This window comes from Triturus cristatus, chromosome 11, assembly GCF_964204655.1.
Source record: "Triturus cristatus chromosome 11, aTriCri1.1, whole genome shotgun sequence".
NCBI lineage: Eukaryota > Metazoa > Chordata > Amphibia > Caudata > Salamandridae > Triturus > Triturus cristatus.
In genome coordinates this window covers 284,915,375-284,936,650 of record NC_140594.1, presented here as the reverse complement: position 1 = coordinate 284,936,650, position 21,276 = coordinate 284,915,375, and the positions used below count along the sequence as shown (strand labels likewise).

The 21,276-nt window shown below is 49.6% G+C and overlaps 1 protein-coding gene across 8 annotated transcripts in view; it reads left to right on the top strand.

The window, feature by feature from the left end:
* Positions 1–21,276, top strand: part of MTMR3 (myotubularin related protein 3) — a 1,575,327-nt gene that overhangs the window by 1,037,919 nt on the left and 516,132 nt on the right. The window lies entirely within an intron of this gene.

Below are 21,276 nucleotides of genomic sequence, written 5' to 3'. Positions count from 1 at the left end.
AAAGGGACATTGACAATATGTGATAGCCCCTAAATATATTTGCACTGCTGGGCTTTCTATCCCAGGTCATAGAACATTTTTCCCAACTGTCATTTCTTGATCCAGGCGTATTATATCACAGGAGGGTCTTTAGCAGTTGGCAATTTCACTGCAGTAATGTTGCCTTTCTATCCCTATGGTCTGTACCTTTTTTCCTTCTGTGGCATTCAGTTTGTGCAAAAGAACTGTCCTAGATTTGCAGTGTTTCTTTTTTTTTAAACTTGTGTTTTTCTTTTTCCGTTACAAACAAAAGGGAACCAAGGTCCACATTGACACAGCGTTAAGCCTACAACCCAGTTAGGGCCAGCCGCGTTTCATTCAAAGCTCCTCAGGATGATTATATAAAAACAGTATAAAACAAATTTAAACACAGCATGCCGCCTACAACCCCTGTGGGGCCGGCCGCGTATCAAAACACATGGCAATATAGAGGCGGTATGTGAAGCGTCGGGACCCTTTGCAATACAAGAACAAAAACAATAAGAACGCGGGCACGGGGCCCGCCAAAAGTTGATAGAGAAGACTAGATAGAGGGAGGCCAGACAGAAAGAGGGGAAAGAAGAGAAGAGAAGGACAGTAGCAATAGTGGCTAGGCGGACGGACGGGAGTGTGTACGCACCAGCGCAGAACATGAGGCGTGCTGGTCTTGGGGCTTGTCATACGGGGCGTCTCTGAGGACTGACCTGATCATGCGAGGAGTCTACTGGGATCTGACGGAAGTAGGGCATCTTCAAAAAGGCGTAATGCTCTAAGCTTGGAGGGTAAGTAACGCGCATGTTCTATTTTACAAAGGTACTGGACTAGGGGCCGCCAAACAGCAGTGAAGCGTGTGTGACGCGATTGTAATCGCGCTGTAAAAAGTTCCATAGTTAGCACATGCCATAAACGCATGTACCAAGCCGCTATAGGGGGAGAGTCCATTTTTTTCCAGTACAACGCTATAGTCTGTTTGGCCACCCCTAGCATATGAAGCGCTATAGTCCAATTGCTGCGGGTAAGGGCTTTCAAACTGACAGGCTTAAGGCCCAAAAGGATCACGGTAGCGGAATCCGGCAGCGGAAACCCCAGCACCCCCTTAATATGGCTAAGGACTTCCTTCCAGAACAGGGTCAGGAGCGGACACGCCCACCAGATTTGCATGAAATCTCTAGGAGCCTTCAAACATCTCCAACATGATGGGGACACGCTAGGGAACATTTTGTGCAGGCGAGTAGGCATATAGTACCATTGCGTCATGATTTTATATGCATTTTCCCTCTGCGGGACACTGCTATAAACCCTAGGAATATCCCGCCAAAGACGATGCCATTGTGCTGAGGTGATTTCTGTGGCTGAGAGCGCCTGCCATTGGCGCTGGTAGGGGTGCGGAGATAGGGCCGGGGGATGTTGTAAAATCTGGTATGTGCGAGAGATCAGGCCCTTTGACACATCAAAGGAACGGACCAGCCGTTCAAACGGGGTGAACGGACGGGTAGCGGCCCTGTGCATCTCTGGGGAAGGACACCCAATGCCGCAGCTGCGCGTACTGCAAACCCACGTTCATTGCGAGTCCAAAGTCCTCCCGACACCGGGCAAACGTCTTAAGTGTGCCTCCCTCGTAAAGATCACCAATTAGCAAAGGCTGGCAGATGAAGGGCCGGGGGATAAGCTGGGTTGCCCGAAATATGAGTGTGGGGGGAAGGAAAGGTCGTTAAACCCTTACGTACTGCAATCTTGTCCCATATATCCAGAACCGTTTTGGTAGGGACTGCTATGTAGGCACTGCGCGAGCGTGCCGTGCGAGAATGCCAGGCAAGGTCCCAAATTGAAAGTCCAGTTACCGTCCTGTCCTGTCCATATGGAACCACACCTTTTCACTCTCAACGGCTATCCATTCCGACACGAAACGGAGATGCGAAGCCCAATAATAGTCTAAGAGGTTGGGACACGCAGGGCCCCCACTGTCGAGCGGTGACATGAGGGTCCTGTGGGAGAATCACGGCCTGTGCCCGCCCCAGATAAAGCGGATGAGATCGCGCTGTAGGCCCTGTATTTGGTGTTGCGGTATAGGGGTGGGGAGGCATTGAAATAAATATAAGATTTTAGGGAGTATTGACATTTTTTCGGCGTTAAGCCTACCCAACCAAGAGATCGTGAGGTTTTTCCAACCCCTCAGGTCTTCCAAAACAGTCCTCCGACACTCTCGCCAGTTCACCTGGGTCCATGTGTCCAAGGTGGGGGTCAGTTGGAGACCGAGATATCGGATGTGCTCCGTGGCCCATTGGTAAGGAGCGAGCATTTTCAGGACCGGCACCTCTTCTGGCGGGATCGTGAGATTCAGAGCCCAGGATTTGCCATGGTTAATTTTGAGGCCCGAAACTTGCTCAAAAGACTTCAGAAGGGTATGGAGCGTCGGAAGAGATGTATGCGGGCGCGACAAGGTAAGGATAAGGTCATCCGCGAAGAGTGCTACCTTGATTTGCCGGCCCCCAAGGGGGATCCCATGTATGTCCGGGTGCTGCCGAATCATCTGCGCTAAGGGCTCTACCACCAGGGCAAACAGCAGAGGTGACAAGGGACAGCCCTGTCGTGTACCTCTAGAGATTGAGAAGGCTGCCCATTAACTCGAACCCAAGCTTGCGGAGAGAGATAAGGAGCCATGATCATAGAGATCATATTCTCACCCAGTCCGACCTTTTGTAATACCGCTCGGAGAAAGCCCCAATCCACTCGGTCAAACGCCTTCTCCGCATCCAGCGAGAGAAGGCATGCTGGTATTTTCCAGTGTCGGGCTTTCCCCGCCAGGTGCGCGATTCTACGCACGTTGTCCGCCCCTTGTCTGCTGCGGATGAAGCCAACTTGGTCCGGTTCCACAATCCCGGGAATGTGGAGGTCCAAGCGTCTAGCGAGCATTTTGGTGTAGATTTTAAGATCTGTGTAGAGCAAAGCTATGGGGCGGTAAGATGCGCACAGCGTGGGGTCCTTTCCCGGTTTAGAAATAAGGGCTATTTCCGCCATACCCATAGAGGACGACGGTCCCTCCGCACCTGAGAAGGAGTTTTACAGTCGCAAGAGATGTTGCTGAAGCTGCGGCAGAAACATACGGTAGAAAACCAATGGCAAGCCATCTGGCCCTGGCGTCTTCCCGAGAGGCAGATCCTTCAGCGCCGTCCGCAATTCCTCCGCCGTGAGGGGGTCTTCTAATTGTTGGGCATGTTGTGGGTCAATTGGTGTCCAGGGGCATTGGGCTAGGAAGTCATCTATATCGGCTGGCGAGGGGTCGACCGCCCTATAGAGGGCAGCATAATAGGCCCTAAAGGCCTCACATTTAGCTCGTTCCGTGGTAGCTCAGACCCCATCCGGCGTTTGGATATTCGCTATGTGGGCCTTCGCCGCGCGTGCCCGCAGACGCTGCGCCAGTACTCTGCCCACTTTGTCTCCCCCCTCAAAATATCGTTGTTTTAAGGTTAGCAGGGACCGCTATGCCTTATTAGTGCGTAGCGTGCGGAGCTGGCCCCGGAGGTTAGCAAGCCGTCGTCGATTCGTGACCGAGGAATGACCCTGATCCTGCTGCTCTAGCGCCTTTATGTCCTTGGAAAGGCTGTCCTCCAGGCGGCGCACCTGCCGGGCACGTGCAATCGCTAAGGATGTGATGTGGCCGCGGATGGTAGCCTTAAACACATCCCACACCACTGGAAATGGAGTTTCGGGAAGATCATGGTTTATAAAATAGGAGTCCATGGCGGACCGTATGTTCTCCACATCCGCCGGGTCGCGCAGGACGTGCAGCGGCAGGCGCCACCGCCGAGAGCGGGCAGGAGAGGCGGCCGGATCCTGCAGTAATAGCTCCACATGGGCATGATCAGATATCGATATGTCGGGCTTAGACGCCCCCACCGTGTCCCGTACGGCGTCATGGGAGATGAATAAATAATCAATACGCGAGTACGAACGGTGAACATGGAAATAGTACAAGAAATCCTGCACCTCCGGTGAATGATATCGCCAAATATCCAGCAAACCAAGATCCGTTGTCTGTTTCCGTAGCGCAGAGGACATGGCTCCCGCCCCATTGGAGGAAGCCTTGCTACGGTCCATCGCAGGGTCCCACACAAGGTTAAAATCTCCCCCCAAAATTAAGGAGGGCTCGCCATGTGGCACATGTTCCCGCATCAGTGCTCGGAGATAGGAGCCTTGCCTCTGGTTCGTTGCATAAACATTGCACAGTGTAAGTAGGCATCCCCCCCGCCCGCACCTCCGCCCTTATGTAGCGTCCATCCGGACTGCGATAAGCTTTAGCGCGCCCCTGCCTGATTCCAGGCCTACAGAGATTAGCCACCACGGCTGTTTTGGCATCAGCCGATGCCCAGAACTGGAGGGGATAGCTTGGGTGTGCCATGCGAGGAGTGTCTATACGCAGCAGGTGAGTTTCTTGCAGAAAAAGAATGTCCGGGCTATGTTGTCGCAGGTAGCGCCACACCTGCTGCCGCTTGTTGGGGGAAATCAGGCCCTTAACATTAAGGGTTAGTATCTTTAATGGGCCAGAAAGAGCCATAGGGAAGTCAAGTTCCAAGTTAGTCCATCATGCCACCGAAGAGAGCGCTTCCGGGGGGTAGGGAGGAAACACAGGAGCGCGCCGACTCTAGCCCCAAGTGTGTGCCGTGATAGCTGAAGCAGCCGCACGCCATACCTAGAACCTGCAGAAAAGAAGGAGAGATACAGGTAAGTAGGAGGGCAGAAAGTGAGAGATGATGAACCCAACGTCGGACAACCGGGCCACATTTCCCTGTTACAATCGCCGGCCAGCCTACACCCGAGGGTTCGGACAAGCCTAGAGACGTCACTCTCCCAGGAACAGAGGTCCCCCCCCCCTCCCCCCCCCCTTCCCAGACCAAGCTCACCTAGCAAGCACTAGACCATAAGGAGCAGTGGTCGTAGAGAAGAGCTCCAGGAGTCACCACAAACACCCAGACCGTTGATCACAGAGGTGGAGTTTCTGGGCCAGAGTCAGATTTGTCGCCTTCTAAGGACTTAATGTGTGTTTTTTATAATGTCCTGTTTAGCCTGCAGGGATTCCTGTTCATTGAGAGGAGGGGTGCGCCTACGCCGGCGCACGGTCGACCAGGCTGTCTCAGCAGGAACCCTTGCAGAGGATGGAGGACGAGCGGGGCTGTTGGGCCGTGAGGCGTGGAGTCGAAGCAACTGCGCCGCATCCCTGTAGGACCGGATCACCCTTCGCTGAGACTCCCAGGTAAATATAAGCGCAAAAAGATGACCCCTCTGTTAGGAGATAGTCAGGCTTCGCAACTTATCAGTCACTGGTTTGAAGGTACGGCGGCGCCTAAGGGTAGTGGGGCCAGATCCTGAAAAATCTGAATCCTATGTCCCTCATACGTGAGGTCTTGCTTGGCCCGTGCCGCCCGTAGAATAGCTTCCTTTTCTGTAAAAAAATGGACCCTGGTTAATATATCAGGAAGAAGGCCCGATCTGCCCGCAGGCCCAGAGACACGGTGAGCCCGATCCAGGGCCGGGGAGAGGCGTCGTCATCACCCCACACTTCATGCAGCAGCTGCGCCACATACGTCACAATGTCTTTACCTTCCGCACCAAGAGGGACCCCCCGGATGCGGAGGTTATTCCGGCGACTTCGATTCTCCAAATCCTCCTGCTTCAGCTGCAATTCAATGTGTTGGTCTTCCAGGACAGCCAGGCGCTGCCAAAGCTGCTCCTGGTTTTCCGTCCAGGCATCCAGCGTCTTCTCCAATTCATCTACCTGTCCCCCAAGATCCGCGACCTCTCTCCGGAGCTCTCTGACACAAGAGTGCACTTCGGTGTGCTGGGAGCCAATCTCAGTTTTCAGTTCAGACATGAAGGATAACATAAAGGTCTGTGTCACCAGGAGCGAGTCCCACCCAGCTGGTGCCTGTCCCTACGCGGATGCAGACGAGCCCATCTTGCCCCACAAGGCCGCCACTGAGTTGTCCTTTGGGGCTGGCCCCGGGCCATCTTTCACTCTATTAGTGCGCGTCATACTGGAGACACGGTGGGACAACCGATGTGAAGACCTAACAGATAATTGAGGTCCCCCCGCCGCTACTGCAAAGCACCGGCCTCGTGAAAGGTCCCCCTCTCTACCGCAGACTCAGTCAGAGGTGCTCAGTCTCAACGCGGGCCTAGCAGACCCAAGTAGTGCAGAGTAGGGGATTTGAGCATTCAGGTCACCACCACAGCTCCACAGTATTGAGTCACTCAAGATGCCAGTAGCCCCTGTCTGCCTTCCCGCAGCCCTTTAAAGCACATGAGCGCCCTATGGAAACATGCAGTCAGGCCCGAGCCCCAGCTCTCACCTCACCAGAGCGAGAATTATCAGACCAGGCTCAGGCCAGGCAAGTGACAGCAGTAAGCCTCCAAGCAGGGGAGTTCGCGGATCAATGGGGAGAAGCAGTCCAGGAAGCGTTCCCCCCCCCCCCCCCCCCCCCCCCCCCATGGTAAGGACAGGCACCAGCCAGCAGGAGGAGCAGGCCAGGCAAGCAGATCAAACGGGCGTCAAGGGACTTGCGAAGGCAACTCAGCAGGGAACAGTCAACACCTAAGGAAGTGTCCGGAAACCCCCCCAGTATGAGGAATCCCGATCGTTGTTCCACCAGAGTCTCGCACGTAGGCGGCCCGGGCCCCTGGCAACCCCCGGCACAGGACCTCCTCACAGCGCAAAGGCGGGGCACCAGAAGCAAGGTCTCACCGGGGTCTCCACATTCAAAAGTCGCCCCCGTCCGCTTCTGCCGCCTCCCTGCGCTTGGGATCGTCACTCACCGCCAGGCCTCTCAGCCACCTGTAGGTCGGCGAGTGTCAGCGACGGCCAGTCCTCTTCACCAACCGCCGCCGTCCGGGCCCCACCACTTCACAAACTGGCGGGCTACAGGCGTTGTCGCTGGGCAGCCTGATGACCCGCGATACCTCCCGCCACCCCCGCTACCTCCGGGGGGCAAGGCAGCTCAAGCGTGGCAGGCAGGGTGCCAGCGAGGACCAGGAAGGATCTACACAGGTCCAAACTATCCCGCGATGCAGTCCTGGTCCACAACCTTACAAATGGCGGCCAGAGGCAGTCCCATGGTCATCTCCCGCCCCGCGCCTGTGAGGGGCACGATGATAGCTGGGCCTCCCTGATGGTAGAATTTCTGTGCCGGCCAGGGCGATCACATGCCCCCACAGGGTCCACAGCGAGGGGTCAGAGACGCGCACCCCAGCAGTTCTAGTACTCTCAGTTTCAGGCAGTATGGCGGCCGCCGCTGCAGCGAACTCCTGGGGGCCCGAGAACCCCCCGCGCTGTCGCCGCTGGTCTCCACGCAAGCCACTGCGAAGACTCTCACAGGCACGAGGCAGGTGGAAGTGTGTGCTCCTCCACGTAGGAGCCGTATACCCGCAAGCTGATGCAGCCCAGGCCTTTTTACACTATTGAAGGCGCTGTCCCGGTGTCCACAAGGAGAGGGAGGTGAAATGGCGGCAGGAAGTCAAGCCGCCGCCTCCTACCAGTACTCTGCGGCCATCACCGACTATCGAGGCCGGGAGAGCCACCCAGCAGGGCCCCGGGTCCAAGGCGTCTCACCGTTGTGGCGCGGGAAATGGCGGGTCCGGGCCGGCTACAGACCCGCCGCCCGTCCGGCTGCGCCTGTGTCCCAGGTCTGCCGTCTGCACCCTCCGCTGTCAGGACGGTCACTCCCGCGATGACTCCCTCACCTCTAGAGGCGGCGACAGCGTCAGGCATCTTCTCGGGATATAGGATCCGCCCACGTTACAAGTCTGGAAGCCTCCGATCCGATCGCCACAAAATGGCGGGCGCACCAACCGCCGGATCGAGGCACCTCAGCGGGTCACCGCTGCCCCCACGTCGTCGTCCGCCCGCCAAGGGGTGCCACAGATCCCCCGCACCTAGAACACCCCCGAGTTTGGCGTCAGGGGAACCCCAGCTCCGCTGTGATAGCGTAGGTGCACGGCGGCCTGCCGGAGCTCCTCCAGCGTGTGTTCTACTGGATCGCCAGTTAGACCACGCCCCTGCAGTGTGTTTTAACTTCGTCCAGGCTACAACTGAAACTCCATGTTCTGTACTCTGTCTCTTCATCTCATGTGGCTATATTTCACCCTTCTCTTGCCACCTCTGCCTATACTCTTGCAGGAATTACTCCTGGGTGCTAGTCCCATCTGGAAGGACATGGCGGTCTCATTGGCGCTCTGGCTCATTCTCTGGTCTGGGCACGTAGACCCATACATCTTGCTCTGTGTGCCACCATGTTGCCCATTCAAGAAACTGCATTACTCCGGCTTGCAGATCAGCCCCTCCAACTGCCCCGTGCACAGTTTGCCACCTTAAAATGCTGTGAAACGCCCATTTCAGGCACATACTTGAGCTCCTGCTGTTAGAACGTAGCTTTGTTAGAACTGAACCTCAATTTCAGAAAGAAGCAGCCATCGTGGAGTCTGTATTGATTTGCCCCATACATGTCCTTAGATGTCGCATCAGTTATGTGTTTTTAGTACTGACTAGTACAGAAATGTGCTTTGTTGTACCTGGCAGATCAAAAGTGCCCATAATTGTTCAGAATGTAGTTTCAATAACCAAAACTAGATAAAGTATGTTAGCATTGCTTTTGATCTTTGCATTAGTTTTGTGCTGTCTTAAAAACTGGGTATTCCAACCCATGTATTTCCTAGTAAGTGATGAGAAAAGAAACCATTTGAATAAACAACTTCAGAGCATTTCTGAAATGCAATTGATCAAATGAAAAAAGGTTATTTTAATAAGTTTCTGAAACATAGAATGTGGTCCAAAATTTGATTGATAGACCTTCTGGCAACTCCGACTTAGTCAACACACCAACTGGAGACAAAGAATCCGGCTGACTGTTGACCACAAACCGGCTGCACATTACTTGAGAATGGGGCATTCTGGGCAACAATCATCCCTGTGAGACTTGTACATTAAAATCTAAATCCTAGTCTAGTGCATTTAATGTATATGGCTGTGATTAAAAAAAAATAACAGAACAATGACAACAATAGCGACTATCAAACTACTTTACAGTTCCTCTCATTAGTTCTCTGACCCCTCCCTTCTTGCTCCTAAGTACGCCATCTTAGCTCCAAAAGGAGCCTGTATCAGTTTCTTACGTGACCTTACCTTTCAGTGATGTTTATTGATGGAGAAATGGAGATAACGGTTCTAATGAAGAGAGCTAGCGTCCCAGCAAGCCGATGGGGCCTATCTGCCAGCCCTTAAGTCCTGCTTTTGGCCTTTGGAAGGTGTTTACAATTCCTGTCTGCACAGTACAAATCTCTAACCTCTTGGCTTCCTGGAAGCCTGAAGGTTCCTCTCCCTAGCTAGGATACACAGGGAAAGTCCCTAACGCTTGTTTATATCTAGCTAAAATACTCTTTACAGATTGTTTTGAAAAGAACATACCTCTCATTCACTGCTACTAAAAATAACAACCAATACATTGTTGTGTTGTATAACACTGACTAAGAAGCAATCAACACCCACCTTCACCTATTTCTGTTTAACAAAAAAATTTGACTATTTGAATATTATATAGAAACAATTGCTGAATCATTAAACAACGTGAAACATTGATTGTTTGAATTGCATATAGAAACAATTGCTGAGCTATCATATCATACTGAACTAAAAAATTTAAACAAGATATGTGTGCTAACAATACAAAATCCTGCTTGCACCTACCACCAACAATGTGCACTCAATGAAATGAATATATGAAATGTAATGGGTGGTACATAAGCAGGATCCCTGCACACTGATATCTTTGCCTTTCTTTCCAAGCCTTCATACATGGGTCCAGAGTTTGCTCCTACGTTTTCTTTGTATTTGACGAGCCTTTACTCCAAATTCTTATTACCAGTGTACAAGGGCTATGTCCCTTCCTATAATTACGGTGTTTTTGGCTTGTAGGTACTGTTGCAAAAATATGCCTAAGAGGTCTGCCTCTGGTGTGTGGGTTTGGTGTGCAACTCCAAGTCCTCTGAGGAGTGTTCCCTTGTGAGTCCTAAGGCGATTCAAGTCTGTGAAGGAAAGCTGTATGTTGCCGAAAGAAGGTGCAGAAGTCCCCCTCCTGTGCGAAGTAGAAGGTGCAGATCTGTTCCCGCTCTTGAGTACATTCCTGCAACAGGTCTTCATTGCTGTCAAGGTCCAAGTCTAATGATAATTTGAAGTCTAAGCCGAAGCAAACAGGTTGTTGCCATTAGAGAGGCCATCTTGTACATTTTCGGCACCTACCAGCTCCATTGGGTGCTCCTTTGGGCCCAAATGATGTGAGAAGGCCTCCAATCAGGATTTTGCCAACAGATCCGCCCTCAGCTTCCTCTGCCTCTGGTTCTACTCTGATGCTGAAGCAGACTTTCAATCCAGCAAAAAAATCCATGCTGAGACATTGATGCCGCTGGTGCCTGAGGTCGATTTTGTCCTTATCTTTTCCGATTCTGAGCCAAATCCATCTTGAACTTGAGGAAGGTCACGTCTTGATAATAATGTACCCAACCCAAGATCATTCTGATTCAGGCATAACTATGCCTGTATCCTGTAGCCCGTCTTCACAAATGTTTCGATTCAGACACTGATTAGAGCCTTTTTTTTATTATTGAAACCATTGTAGTTGGGGATGACGAAAGGATTACCAGGCATGGGTGCTGCCTGAACCTCTCATTGTGGTCGGAAGCTCACGAGTAGAGAAGCTAGCAATCCGAGCCTCCCAGTAAGCTAGCAGTGAATGCGCAGCTGGCCATACCAAGATGAGAATGCCAGAGAATGGCAGGAGATCGGCAGAAGCAGCAGAATCAGCTCATCCGTGATCAGGACTGGAGGCTCTCAGGGTCCTTGGAGCCGCTCCCATCATGGGCTCACGGACCTGCCATGGAGGTCCACATCCCCCGCTGTGCTCTGGTGCTTCCCACTGGTTATGACCGGATCACTGGATAGGACCTTCCAGCCAGCAGTGAGACCAAGACACGCTTGAGGGCGATTATTAGTGTGTAGGAGGGTTGGGAGCTCTCTGCTCTTTTCCTGAACCTGCACGCCACCCTGATTCCCTAATGTCCCACAGTCCTGCACAGCATCTCACCTGAGCAATGTAGTACCGAATACAGGATACTAGATTCTGGTGTATTCCTCATTGTTCCATAGGGCTGTTGAGCATAAAAGCTGCTCAGATGTTGTGTGCAGGCTCTGAGCAAAGCTGAAGCTGCTCATCTTTTGACTATTCTTTGATTTGGGATCCTTAGTAGTTCTGCACCATAATTGAAGTACAATTGAGTTGCATATCAGACATAGTTAAGGGCCCCAGTGTAGTTCCATGTATGGCATGGATGGTGAGCTTTTTTACGATTTTGTTTTTCTTTTATGTGACCCTCATTGATAACCGATAACTGCTCTAATGGGCATTAAGTAATAGTTGTATTTTTGACCCTCACTTTTCTCTGAAGTCTGGGTAAGGGCAAGGCATTAATGGGATCTGAGCAGATAAATATGAAGCTATACCCAGTGAGGAAAGCTAAAGGACTGGGTGGCTTGATACCCCTGAGAAAATTAATTTCGATGGGGGCAGTCATCTAATCTCCCTAGTATCTCTGTTATACCTACTATCTCAGACAGCGCAATTACAGGCTAGGGAAGAAATGGTGGAACACAGCACATTCTGAAATAACTGTTCCGCAGCAGTCTCAGGCTTTGCAGCGATCTCCAGGTGAATTGACGTCCCAGTAAGCCACATGGGGAGCCCTGAGTATTTAGGGTCTGACACACTGCCCTCTCAAAGACATGGTCATTTTTAGAGAAAGTATGTCAGGATATTGTCAGCAGCAACTAAACAACTAGCACAAGCGGGCATTAATAAACACATGAATTTAGCAATGTTTGTAGACAGAGTGATCCGTATCTCAACTAACTTGTTGCAGTGTCAGATTGCATTTTTTTGCAGGAATACCCCACCCCCCGTCAAGGCTCTCAGTGTGAAAACACAAAACCTATACAATGCCACAGAGAAGGATGATAAATATCCACTGAAAGCGTAGCCTCAGCCGCTGAAAGATCACATGGAATTGCTGCTGAGCTCGATCTGGAGAAAGGGGTACCAATGCAAGTTTGAGATGACTCTAATGTCTCAGTATGAGCCCCACTTAAGCAATTGTTGGTTGCGATCCAAGAAATAACAAGCACTGGCATAGCCAATAGTTCTAGCTTTTGGAACCTTATAAGTGTTTAGCCATGCAACAGTTGCATAACTAAATACTTATAAGGTCCCAAAAGCGAGACCTATTGGCTATGCCAAGCGGCCGTGCGGCCACGATAGTGATCGCGATCGTGATCAAACATCAAAGCGGCCGCGAAAGTGAAAGTAATCGCGGACAAGTGCGGCACGCACGCCCGCACACATCCACTGTATCTCTAGGCTGGCCTGGTAGCACTTTTTTGGAGCCCTCTCAAAAAGTCTCGCCAGACCAGCGCATATGCTGGGTCAGGCGAGACCTAAAAATGGCCCATATGGAGAAGACGGAAAAAATTAAGAGCATGCTGGATGCTTTCAGGTGGAACAGAGGTTTTCGAATTTGAGGATACACAGCTGTCTCACTCTGAAACTGCATCTCAGTTGCTGAAAGACATGCATCAGGTCAATTATAAATTAGAGGATTTAGAAAATAGATCCAGATGTGCAAACTTAAGACTTGCGGAGATCCCAGAAAATGTAGGCCAGAGTAAGGATCTAATTAAGGAAGTATCTAAGCTCCTGTCTAATCATGCTTTGTCAGGATCCTGCTCTGATCTCTCAATCACCAGAGCACATTGGGTTCCCCCCACGTCTCCTGACGCCAGTGCCAAGCCTTGAAATACTTTGGTTCACTTACATGATTTCAGAATTCTGAACAACGTTTTCGGGAGAGCTATTCAGCTGAAATCTGTAACAGTGGGACGTGACTTCTCCTTTAAAGTTTTTCCAGATTTAGCAAACAAAACCTCCAGAAGACGATGGGAACTGAAGCACTTGTCCAAGTCCTATAAGGCTAATGGTGCATAAATGCAACCGATACACCCTTCTAAATTGAATGTTCTATTGGGGAGGTTTCACATTTTATCGGGCCCAACTGATGCACACAGTTTATAGTCTCAAATTGGTGGGTGGGTGGCTTAATGGTGTAAAATGATAGGTTGGGGCTACCTCAGGTGCAGAAGGAACGCACCACATGAACAGAGGATGGCTTGCTCATAGCTTCCAGTGGTTAGGAGCATTTGATGCTAAAGGGAAAAAGATGAACGGAGGGTGTTCCTTTGAGGAGGGTGCTGAAGAGGGGTGTTGGGTGTGGTGAAAGATTGCTTGGCTACAGCAAAAGTATGAAGCATCTCATGAACAAAAAATGGTACGGCCAAAATCTTTAGAGTTTATTACCCAGGTTTGTTGTGCTTTGAAGAATGCAATATAAGGTTTCTATTGACTAAATGGGGACGAGAAAAGAGAGAAGGCAGAATGGGATTATTTGTAGTTAGTCTCCGTGTAAATGGGCTGAATAATAGACGTGAGAGAGATGCTGTTTTTTTTTTTTATAGCTTATTGGGTTTGTCCCTGCTTTTTAAAAAAAATTTATAACAACAAGACACTTAATTTATTTGGGGGAAAAGAGAAACGGAATGAATTATCCCTCGGTCAAACAGTGTTTATTTTTGACAAGACCCTCACTTACAGGTACAGCAGTGGTTGAAAGAAATCGCACCTCAGCTGTTGTCTGTGACCGTTGAAGAGGGGTATTGGGTAATAGTTCCTGTACTGGCCCAAAATGTGAGGTACAATATTGTATCCTTTTATGGTCCTATCCATAATAATACCTAACCTCTTCAATTATTATAGTGGGAACTATGTAATCTCCCCGGGATACCGGATTATACCGTAATTTTAACTTTCTTCTGTGTCCAAAGTTGGATTCCTCAAACCCTCATTTTACACAACATGGCTCACCGAGCAGATATTTTGCAACGTTTGCACTTAGTTAGGAGTTCAAGACGTGTGGCTTAGATTAAATCTAAATGGCAGGGCATATTTTTGCTATTTAAAGCAATATGGATGTGCTTAATGAATAGACATTTTTTCAGCCCCTTTAACTATCCCCAACATGTCTCTGCAATATCATGCTGGGGATATTTCAGATCACTCATTAGTAGTTCTAAAGCTTCCGCCTTTCCAAACGAGAATAGCAAAATTATGGATTATGGACCAATCACCGTTGAGTCTGGATGCAAATATACAGTCACTATCTATAAAGATTGGGAATTTCATAACAGTTAATGATAAATCTGTGGATACATCTGTAATATGAGAAGCTGTTAAAGCCACAATCCAAGGGGTTATATTGATCTCCAAAAGAAGAACATGACGATCTCCAAAAGGCTGTAGTTGATGCTTATGAGAAGGTTCAGGTTGAGCTGTCTGTTCAGGCTTTGTAGTTGAATAGAAAAGAAGGCCTACAGGACTTTTCTTTTTTTTAATGAACAAAAATAGTTTCTTAACAGCCGTAGCCATCACAGGCAGGTCTATGAAGAGTGTGAAAATATTGTGTGCCTCTTAGCCTGTATGTCTAAGGAGAAAAGCAATCTAAATTTGACTACAGGTATAAGAGATCCCCGTACGAAAAGAATAGAAAGAGATAGTGCTGATTTTGGGAACATTTCTGCGAACTTTTATGTTGCAGACTCAGAAGAGGTAGAAGCATTTCTGAGCGAGGTGAAATTACTGGAGTTGGAGGGTGAAGCTGCAAACATTTTAATCAATCAAATTAATAATGAAGTCGGCGGTGCCATAAAGGATCTGCCTGGGTCTAAACGGAAGCTGGTTTCAGGGCAGAATTGTATAAATGCTTTAACTCTCTTAGTGGGACCTCTTCCAGAGCTCTTTAACCCCATATTATCGAGTGGATCTATTCTGCCCTCTTTAAAAAAAAAAAAAGGCGTATTAATCAACTTTTTTTAAAAAGGGAAAGATGAATTTGAACCATTTACGTATCGTCTGATACCCCTTCTTGTTACAATGCTGTTGAAAAGGAGGGGTGCGGGGGATATTTTCCTAAACATTATGAGGACTACAGTTTGTATCTGGATCCGAGTGGGTTGGGCAATTATCCTAACATTGGGTTGTGTTCTACCCTGGGACCACCGACAGAAGACTGCCTCCTTCGTTGTAGTGATGAGATGTTCCGCTGAGGTTCTGGACTTGCAGTCGCCTACTATGGAAGTCAAAGCCAATGTTGTCACTGAGGTTTTAAAACTTGGGCAAGCTTCATCAGAATCCTTAATCCCATTTAATGAGGCCTGAAAGACACACTTATGGGCACCTGGTCTAATCCCTGTTCCTGCTTTCCAGTTAGCAGGCAGGTTGCCGGTCCCCAGATTGGCGCCTGTTTAACCTGATGATTTGCCACAGTACTCTACACTGAAGAGTGTTGTGGGACAATCTTCCACCAGTAAGTTTGCTGCAATTCTTTCCCTGCAAGTTCCCCTGACAGAGTTGAGACCTTAGGGGAGCAGATGTTTTCTTCATCCATACTTGCCCTCCAGTCAGTCAAGTGCCAGCTGCTTGCTGGGAAGATATACCCTCGTTTTACGTTACATGGTTGACAAGATCTTGCTAACAATCTCTGAGGAAGTTTGAGAAAATTTGGCTCGAACCATCCTGGATGGTCAAAACGCTGCAAATTATATTATCCACATTGGACTGAACACTATAGATTGCTTGGACAGAGCAGTTGGCACTAGCAAGGTACTTCAGTGGTATGCTTGGATACTATCCACTGGTTTCTCTGGAGACATGCAAACCTCTTTAATGGACATGCCATTTGATGGGTCTCACCTGTTTGGCAAGAGAGCAGGTTCCACATAGGAATTCTTTGAACAACGCTGGGCCACTGCGTTTTCTCTTGTCCTATCTACCCAGGAAGATTGTATCCTCACCAGTTTTCCCCTTTCAAGTTTACTCAGGAGGACTGGTGTACCACCAACGCCAAGACACACTGCCCCTGTCTTTTTGAAGTTGGGGGCAGGGATCCAGCAGATAACTCCCAGGCAATCACAGGATGCAAAATTCCTAATACCTTGCTACTCCGGCATCCACCTTCGAGCAGCTTCAGTTCGCCCGTAGCGGCACAAGACCATCCTGTGGTAGTCGGGATCGAATACTTGCTCCAGGGATGGCAAAAGATGACAATCAACAGGTGGGTCCTCCAGATTGTTCAATGAAACTATGCTCTGCCATTCCCTTTTGACCCACCACACCTTGCACCCACATAAGATCAACTCTCAGAAGCGCACTTGTCCATCTTGCTTCAGGAAGTGCAAGCTCTTTTGGGCAAAGGAGCCATAGAAAGAGTTTCAACCCAGGAAATGAGGATTGGCTAGTGCTCCTGTTATTACCTTGTGCCGAAGGAGGGTGTCAGCCTTTGTTGCATCTTAGATATCTCTCCTCTGATTGTCGTCTTGTGGAAGGACAAGTTCAAGATACTCACACTGGCCCAGGTTCTGTCTGCCCTATATGGTGGCTTGGGCTTGCAGGACGATTACTTCCATGCACCCACCCAGCAGTCCCATGGGTGCTACTCAAGGTTCAAGGTGGTCCAGGAGCATTTCCAATTTGACATGCTCCCCTTTGCCTCACCAGTGTCCTTTGGGTGTTCATGAAAGTGTTGATGGTGGTCGCAGCACACCTTCGGAGGTCGGAGAGATCACATTTTCACCTGCCTAGATGACTGACAGTTGAAGGTGTACTCACAAGAAGCAGTCATAGACCACTTCCAGACGACAGCAAATCTAACATTGTTAGGGTTCGTTGCCAGCATGCCAGTCACGCTTGACTCCTTTGCAGAGACTCCCATTAATTAAATTCACCCTCAATACGGAGCAGTATCACACATTACCTACACTCACATGGGAGCAATGATGAAAAATCTTCCGCATCCAGTCTGGTGCCTGTGGATATTCTAAACGTGAGTGATCTGCAGTTTGAGTATCCTCTAGAAAAAAACTTTACTAAGGGTACGTTACTTGTTAATTGCTGATGAATTTGAATTGAATTGAATTTGAATTGAATTTGAATTTAAATTATTTTTAAAGCGCACATACACCAGCGGTTTCTTGGCGCTACAACTAACAAAGGACCGGTGCAGAAAAACAAAAACAAACTACAGGAGGGTTAGTTAAAGGACTTCATGAACAGATGAGCCTTGAGGTGTTTCCGAAATTGCGGGTACAGGGTGAGGGTTCGGAGTTCAAGAGGAAGAGAGTTCCAGAGGAGCGGGGCAAGGGTCGCAAATTTCGAGCCTCCCCATTTCTTTCTCCGGTACCGTGGGATAGTGAGAAGGGACTGGGTGGATGAGCGTAGTTCCCTGGTGGGAACGTAAGGGGTAATCTCAGAAGAGATGAAAGCCGGTGCCGAGCCCAGTCGAGCCTGAAAGGTGATGGAGGCGAGCTTAAACTGTACCCGGGCACGAACAGGAAGCCAATGCAAAGATTTCAAGAGGGGGGTAGTGTGGTGAAATTTCGGGAGTTTAAAGACCAGGCGGGCCGCCTGGTTTTGAATCTGTTGCAAACGCCGTAGGCTATATGCAGGAATACCTGCATATAGGGCGTTGCCGTAATCCAGGCGGGAAACCACCATGGCCAAGATGATCAGTTTGAGGGCAGTGAAGGAAAAAAAACGGGACACCCTGCGTATAGTGCGCAGTGATAGGAAAGAAGAAGAAACCACAGAACTAACCTGAGAGTGAAGAGTGAGTTGAGAGTTGAGTTTTATGCCTAGTGTTTTGACTGAAGTAGAAGGGATAGGTGAAGGGCCAAGAGAGGGGGGCCAGAATAAAGAGGACCAGGGGCTGGATGAACCACCCGTCAACACCAGCTCGGTCTTGTCTGGGTTGAGCTTCAAGTGGTTGTGGTTCATCCAGTCCCGGATATGGAGCATAATAGATTGGAAATTTAGAACAGAAGAGAGGGAAGAAGACAGATTAAAAACAAGCTGGAGGTCATCCGCATAATTGAATACGGCGACCTCCATTTGTTGCAGAGAAAAGATAAGAGGGGCAATATAAAGATTAAACAGAAGAGGGAAAAGGGAGGAGCCTTGGGGGACCCCGCACTGAACTTTCCGAACGTCCGCAGTAAAGTCGCCCAGGCGGACTGCCTGGGTGCGGTCGCTCAGGAAGGAGGATAGCCAGACCAGAGCGGTGCCCCCGATCCCCGCCGCCTTGACACGGGAAAGCAAGATGGTATGATCCACCGTGTCAAAAGCGGCTGAGAGATCGAGGAGCACCAGGGCCTGGGGCTGGTTAGTATCCATACCCTCCCTGAGGTTGTCCAGGACCGAGAGGACTACGGGCTCCGTAGAGTGTGCGGGGCGGAACCCGGCCTGGCGGGGGGCAAGAGCTCCATGCTTCTCCACAAAAGAGCTCAGAGCGCAGGTGACATGGCGCTCGAGCACCTTTGCCAGGAATGGCAGGAGGGAGATGGGGCGGAAATTGGCGGGGATTGAGGGGTCCGCGCCCGGCTTTTTCAGGATGGGTACAATAACCGCAGATTTTAATGGGTTCGGTACTACGCCCTGAGAAAGGGAGCTATTGAGGAGGTGAAGGGGGGGGGTCTGGGCAAGTGATAAAGATGTGGCGGAGACTATGGGCAGGACAGGGGTCTAGTGGGGAGCCGGATTTGACAAGGGGTATTATAGATGTCAGGGTTTCCTTAGTTAGAGAGGGGAGGGTGGTGAGTTCTCCCTTAGGAAAGGGACACTGGGGGTCAACAAAAGTGGGGGAAGGGAGAGGGATGTTGGCTTTAATAGTGGCTATTTTCTGAATGAAATAGTTATTGAGGGAGTGACAGAGTTCTTTGGAAGGGACGGGCTTTAGAGTTGTTCTGTCCGAAAACGCCAAGTTGTGCACGATCGAAAAGATTTCCTTCGACTGGTTTTCTGCTGCGAGGATTTTGGAGAAGTAGGTGGTTTTAGCCCCCAAGATGTCTTTTTTGTATTGGGTCAAGATGTTAATGAACTCTAATCGTAGAGAGGGGCAGTAATTTCTCCTCCAAGCCCGCTCCGCGCGACGTACCGCTAGTTTGGTGGCCTTGAGCTCTTCGTTGAACCACCGGTTGGCATCCTTCTCTCGCTTGGAGGTAATTTGTTTTAGAGGGGCAACAGAATCGCAGCCTGAGGAGAGCCACTGTTCGATGGCCTTGACCTGGGAGAGGGTGGGTAGGCCTTGCAGGGAAGGGAGGGAAGTGGTAAGTAGGGACGATAAGTTTTCCGGATCAACTCGTCCCCAAGCACGAACCCAGATGTTTTTGGGGCGAGGGGGGTTGGTCGGAGGGTGAATGGGGAGGGCAAATGAGATCAGGTAGTGGTCAGACCATGTGCAAGGCGAGATAGAGAGGGACTCCATAGGACAGTTCAGGGACCAGATCTGGTCTAATGTGTGACCTTTGATATGGGTAGGGAAGTGAATATGAGATGTTAAGTTAAGGGATTGGAGAGTTTCTGAAAATTCTTTTGAAGATGAGCATTCCGCTGGATCAGAGGGCCAGAAGTTGAAGTCACCAAGAAGTAGAATAGAGGAGTTGTTAACGGTGATTGTGGCTAGGACTTCCAGAAAGTCAGGGAGAAACAATAAAGGGGATCGAGGAGGGCGGTAGGTAAGAAAGCAGGTAAGAGGGGGCGTAATGGATGTAGTGCGGATAGCCAGATACTCGGTATTCGCGATGTCTGGCAGGGACAGGGTTTGGAAAGGAAGGTCGGTACGTGCGATGACCGCCACGCCGCCCCCGGCTCTGCCAGTAAGGCGATCTGCTCGGAGGGCGTAGTATGGAGCTGGTAAAGTGGCCAGTAGGGCAGGGAGGGAGTCATCGCAGAACCAAGTTTCCGTTAGAAAAAGAAGATCTGGGGCATGAAGGTCTAGCAGTACCGAGAGTTCGTGTGCATGGGCTACAGCAGACCGGGTGTTAAGGTAAAATGCCGCAAGGGTTTTGGAGGTTGCAGGGAGAGCATTGTCACTAGGAGAGTGGGGAGGAACGACTAGAGGAGGGGGGATGTCAAGAGGAACAACGGGAGACAGACCGAGGGACGAAATGCGAGAGCAGGTGGAGGATGGTAGGGACCATGATCCCTGGAGGCTGCGTAGGTGGTCGGGGGCATAGATGGTGGGTGAGGCAGAGTGACGTGCCCCTAGCCCCAGACTGATAAATTTATTCTGTAACACTTCTGCTTGAGATGTGTCCTTTTGTGCCTGCTTACCTTAAGAAGTTATATGTACTTTTTGCCAGTGTTTACCTCAGTGGCATCATTTCAGCCAAGTTGCTGTTCAAAAACTGGTGAATACTGGAATCTGTTTAAGATGTGAATCTTCAGCTCCACAATGCTTTTTGTCTGCACATTGGGCTAGTTGTACCAGAAGTTTTTTGATTCTGGTAACTGCATGATTACAATTCTTTGCAGGCTGTAGCATTTCTGAGTCCTGCCATAACCTGTACACAACGTACCTGAACATGGCAACACTTTGTGTCAAGTCACAAGTTTTTGAAAATCTGTGTTTAACTACTTAATTTTATCCTTTTTTATTTCTTTATATCAAAATTATGTTATTGGAATGTGCTGTTTACTGAGTTGCCAGCATATCAGTAATTGAAGATTTGCTAAAATTCTGCTATTTGAGTTTTTGCGCTCAGAGAAAGGGAGCGACTTCTCACAGGAGCTCCATAAATTTGACTATTGGTGGAAGTAGGAATACTATGCTCTGGAACGCTTACCACTGATAGTTTACTTCTAGGAAATCTAAGAAACGAAGCACATGCACAGTCCTGCAAATGTAGCAGAATGACTTTTAGCATAGTGAAAGGTTGAGGATCTAATGCTCCGCAGGAACATCCACTTAATTCAAGAGATGGGGACTACTTTGATCCAAACAATCTTCCAATAAGGTACTTCTGGATACAAATTACATTCAGTCAAGAGGTTCCTTCCATGAGCTTCAGTTACTTTTTGAATTGGTCTGGAATGTCGTATCAGTGGCCCAGGCCCTCATCTCCCACTTCCCACTGCATAGAAGTAATACAATATGCAACCTTGTTGGTCCATAAAGGTCTCTTCTATTGGTCCTTATAATCACTGTTCAACATTTTCCCACCCCCAACTACCCCCCGCCCAGCCCACCCACCAGGCGTGCCACATGTGATCGGGCTCATATCCT